Consider the following 6,000-nt stretch of genomic DNA (forward strand, 5'->3'; position numbering starts at 1 on the left):
AATATACTTAAATTTTCAATAATTGCAGAGCCTACAGGAGCTCCTCTTTTCTTTGTTTTTCTAGATGCAGGAGGATGAATGCCAATTGTAGCCTCTCTCACTGACTTAGTAATATGTTAGCATGACTGGCCTAAGTCTAGGTTATAGAAAAAGGCACACAACAAAGAGACATTTAAATATTTTTAAACACTAAAATCACAAAGTCTGTTTCCTGGGAGGAGGGGCCAAGATGGAGGACTTTCTGGCAGACTGCATATGTTGCTTTCACGGGGAAGATTGAACGTGGTCAGTGGATATTCCCTTTCAGGTTGATGGTGTAAATGAGAACATTGGGAATCAATATAAAAGTCACAGAAAGCTCCCAAAGTGAAGGATAGGGAACATAAGCAACCCACTCTGTGGAATCTGGGGTACACAGGGAAGGTATCTGCACTTGGAGAAGGGACAGTGGAGAGAACACTAAGCTTAACCCTTCTCCTGTGGACATTGCAATCTGAGTTGTGTGAGGGACCCTCCATTGTAGCAGGTTGCTGGACTGACATAGTTTACTGGAGACTGTGCAGTGGTATAGCTTTGGTGAGAAGTGCAGGGACCCACTTAGCAGGATTCTTGGATGCCATGGCTGGTACCATTTTGAGATTACAGACTCATAGCACTATATCTTTCAGGGGTCAGATCATCCATTGCTACTGCCTTCCTACTTCCCCTGCCAGGTTAGGGAGCGAGCCAAGAGGCTGGGTGATCTTGCATGTCCCATGAGCAGGTGCCATCTGCCCCCACCACTGATGGGGGATCTGGGTAGGGTGAACAATTTGGCCACCTTGTGCTGATCCTTGCTGCCACTGACGATCTTGGGTTGGGTAGTGCTTAAGCCACTATGGGCCGACAAACACCACTACCCACAGACCTGAGTGAGGCAGCGCTCAGGTAGACATGAGCAGACAATTGCCACCACTCACCATCTTGGGAAGGGCAGCACTCAAGCAGCCCCAGGCCAACAAACTCTACTGCCCATGGAGCTGGGCAGGGGAGCACTCAAGCCACTGCAGACAACAATTGGCACTGCTGATGGTTTGAACTAGGCAGGGTGATCACTCACTTTACAGCATGTTAACTCCCTGTGACAACTACATAGAAATGGTGAGACATGATATGTATAGCAGCAGTGCTAAAGACTCAGAGTGCATCCAGCCCTCTCCTGCCTGGTCAGTCATCCAGAGTAGGACTCAAGTGCAGCGTCCAGGGACCTCTCTATCTCTTTACTGAGTAAGACAATTTCCACCAGAGGAGAACAAGTATACCACAAACCTATCCGTCTTGAGCTGAGAGAAAAGGTTTCAGATGAGAAGGAACCAGGACAAGAAACCTAGCAACATGAGAAAAACAAGCTTTGACACCCTCCAAAGGATCTTAGTAGTTCTCTAGCAATGGACGCCAATCAAAAGGAAATTGTCAAAATGTCAGATGTGGAATTCAGGATATGGATGATAAATAAGATCAATTGGATTAATGGGAAAGTTGAAAACAAACACACACACACACACACACACACACACAAAGAAATTCAGGACACAAATGAAAATTTCACTAAAGAGATAGATAACATAAGAAGAGATATAATTTACTGAAATGAAAGACTAATTTATGGAATTCAAAATACAATAGAAAGTATTAACAATAGGCTAGACCAAGCAGAAGAAATAACTTCTAGAGTTTGAAGACAAGGCTTTCAAATTAACCCAGTCAATCAAAATGTAGAGAAAAGAATAAAGAAGAATGAGCAATCACGCTGAGAAGTATGGGGTTAGGTAAAGAGAATAAATATAAAAATCATAGGTATCCCTGAGGGAGAATAAGAAAAAGTAAAAAGCATATAAAACCTATTTGAGGGAATAATTGAGGAAAATGTATCTGATATTGCTAGAGATTTAGGTATCCAAATACCAACGTATATAGTCATCAGTCTGGTCAAATCAAAGTGAAGGAGAAAATCCTACACACTTCAAGACAAAAGAAATGTGTAACTGCAAAAGAAAACCCATCAGACTAACGACAGACTTTTCAGCAGAAACCTTACAAGCCAGAAGGGATTGGAATCTCATCTTTCATCTTTTTAAACAGAATAACTTCCAGCCAAGAATTTTGTATTCTGCAAAACTAAGTTATATAAATTAAGGAGAAATAAAGTCTTTCTCAGACAAGCAAACACTAAGGCAATTTGTCACACTAGATCTGCCCTACAAAAAAATGCTCAAAAGTGCACTGTACATGGAACAGAATCAGTATCCACCAGTGTAAAAACATCTAAGAGGTAAAACTCACAGTTCTTATAAGACAGTAATACAAGGGAGAACTCACATATCAATAGCAATATTGAATGTAAACAGTCTTAACATTCCACTTAAAAGATATAGATTGGATCAATGGATAAAAAATATAACCCAAATATATGTTTTCTCCAAGATACCCATCTAAGTTGCAAAGACTCTCACAGACTCAAGATAAAGGGATGTAAAAAAATATTCCACACAAATGGAAAACAAAAGCAAGCAGGTGTTGCTATTCTCATATCAGATAATATGACTTTAAGTCAACAATATAATAAAAGACAAAGATGGTCATTATATAATGATAAAGGGTACAATTTAGCAAGAAGATATGATAATCTTAAATATATACACTTAACATAGGAGATGCCAGATAAAACAAATTCTACTAGATCTAAGCAAAGAAATACACAGCAGTATCATAATAGCCAGGGACTTCAACAATCCACTGACAGAACTAGACAGATCATCGAGACAAAAAATACACAAAGAAACACTGAACTTCAATGAGACTCTAGAACAAATGGATCTAACATTTACACAACATTCTACCTCAAAACTGCAGAATATACATTCTTCTCATCAGCACAGGGACATGTTACAAGATAGATCATTTGTTAGGCCACAAAACAAGTCTCAGTATATTCAGAAAAATTTAAATCATACCATATATATTCTCAAACCACAGCAGAATAAAACTAGAACTCAATTCTAAGAGTAATTCTCTTACATACACAAACACATGGAAATGAATCAACCTGCTGCTGAATAATCCTTGGATTAATGATGAAATTAAGATGGAAATCAAAAGATTGAACTGAATGGCAAAGGTAACACAAGCTTCCAAAATATATGGAATACAACAAAAGCAGTGCTAAGGAGGAAGCTAATAGCTTAAATGTTTACATGAAAATGACAAAAAGATAAAAAATTAATGATCTAAGGTCACGCCTCAAGGAATTAGAAAAATAACAAACCAAATCCAAATCTAGTAAAAGAAATTAAATTAAAAAATCTCAGAGCAGAACTAATCAAAATGGAAACAAACAAAAATACATATGATCAATGAAACAAAAAGTTGGTTCTATGAAAATATAAGAAAACAGACAGACCACTAGTTAGATTAAACAAAGATAGAGTAAAAAGGACCCAAATATGCTCAATAAGAAATGACAAAAGAGACATTATGACTGATATCACAGAAATACAAAATATCATCTGTTACTGCTATGAAAACCTCTAAAGATACAAACTAGAAAATATATAGGAAGTGGAAATTTTTAGAAACATCCAACCTCCTAAACTTGAATCAGGAAGAAATAGAAATCCTGAACAGACCAATAACAGGTAGCAAGATTGAAACAGTAGTACAAAATGTCCCATCCATAAAAGCCCAGGATGAGATTGATCACAGTCAGATTTTATCAGACTACAAAGGAGAACTGGCACCTCTGCTACTGAAACTATTTCATAACATTGTGAAGGAGGGAATCCTCCCTAACTCATTCTATGAAGCTAGTGTCACCCTGATATCAAAGCCAGGAAAGGACCCAACAACAACAACAAAAAACCTTAGTCCAGTATCCCTCATGAACATAGATGCAAAAATTTTCAACAAAATAATAGCAAACTGAATTCAACAGCACATTAAAAAGATCATATGATTATATCAATAGATGGAGAAAAAACATTTGATAAAATCCAGGATACCTTCATTATAAAAACTCTCAGCAAACTAGGTAGAGAAGGAACATACCTCAAAATAATAAAAGCCATATATGACAAACCATAGCCAAAAGCAAACTGATGGAGACAAGTTGAACACATTCCCCATAAGATCTGAAATAAAGATAGGATACCTCCACTTTCACCACTCCAATTCAACATAGTGCTAGAAGTCCTAGCTAGAACAATAAAGCAAGAGAAAGAAATAAAAGACATTCAAATAGGGAAAGAGGAGGACAAACTATCCTTATTTGCCAATGATGTGATCTTTTATCTAGGAAACTCTAAAGACTCCACCAGAAGACTCCTAGAATTGATAACTAAATTCAATAAAGTCTCAGGTTACAAAATTAAATATATACAAATCAGTAGCATTTCTATACACTAATAATAGTCAAGCTGAAAGACAAATCAAGAACTCAATACCATTTATAATAGCTACCAAGAAAACAAAATACCTAGGAATATACTTACTAAAGGAGGTGAAAGCTCTCTACAAGGAGAACTACAAAACACTGATAAAAGATATCATAGAGGACAAAAACAAATGGAAAACATCCAATATTCATGGATTAGAAGAATCAATATTGTTAAAATGTCCATACTGCCCAAAGTGATTTACAGGTTCAATGCATTTCCCATCAAAATACCAATGTCATTTTTCAAAGATCTAGAAAAATAATCCTAAACTTCATATGGGATCAAAAAGATCTTGAGTAGCCAAAGCAATTCTAAGCAAAAAGAATCAATCTGGAAGAATTATCCGACTTCAAATTATACTACAAGTCTATAGTAACCAAAACAGCATGAAACTGGTATAATAGTAGACACATAGACCAATGGAACAGAATAGAGATCCCAGAAATAAAACCAGGTACCTAAGACCAACAGATTTTTGACAAAGCAGACAAAAGCTTATACTGGGGAAAGGTAGCCCTATTGAATAAATGATGCCAGGAGAAAATTAGACAGCCATATACAGAAGAATGAAACTGGATCCCTATATCTTGCTGTATACAAAAAATGACTCAATATGGGTTAAACTCTTAAATGTAAGACCTGAAACCATACAATTTCTAGGAGAAAACACAGGGAAAATTCTTCCAGACATTGGTGTAGGCAAAGAATTTGTGACTAAAACACCCAAAGCAAATACGACAAAACACAAATAAGTAAATGGAACTTAATCAAACTAAAAAGTTTCTGCACAGCAAAGAAAATAGTCAAGGAAGTAAGTAGATAACTACAGAATGTTAGAAAATATTCACAAACTATACACCTAACAAATGGCTAATATCCGGAATCTACAAAGACCTCTAATCAATTAGCCGGAAAGAAACAAATAACCACATCAAAAAATGGGCAAAAGACATGAACATATTTTTTTTTTAAAAGAAGACAGACAAATGGCCAACAAACATATGAGGAAATGGTTAATATCATTAATCATCAGGGAAGTGGAAATTACAATCACAATGAGATATCACCTTACCTCTGTCAAATGGCCATTATTAAAAAGTCAAAAAACAATAGTTGTTGGTGCAGTTACAGTGCAAAGGAAACACAGGTAGACTGTTGGTAGGACTGCAAATCAGTACAACCTCTATGGAAAACAGTACGGAGATTCCTCAAAGAACTAAAAGTGGACCTCCCATTCAATCTAGCAATTCCACTTTAGGGTATCTACACAAAGGAAAATAAATCATTTTATCAAAACGACACCTGCGCTCAAATCTTTTTCATAGCACAATTCACAATTGCAAGGACCTAAGTGTCTATCAGTGCATGAATGGGTAAAGAAAATATGGTATATATGTACCATGGAGTACTAGTCAGCCATGAAAAGAAACAAAATAATGCATTTTTGAGGAACTTGCATGAACTAGAGACCATTACCATAAGTGAAGTATCTCAGAAATGGAAAAATATATACCACATGTTGTCACTT

The sequence above is a fragment of the Microcebus murinus genome, chromosome 17 (genome assembly GCF_040939455.1).
Source record: "Microcebus murinus isolate Inina chromosome 17, M.murinus_Inina_mat1.0, whole genome shotgun sequence".
In the NCBI taxonomy this organism is placed as follows: domain Eukaryota; kingdom Metazoa; phylum Chordata; class Mammalia; order Primates; family Cheirogaleidae; genus Microcebus; species Microcebus murinus.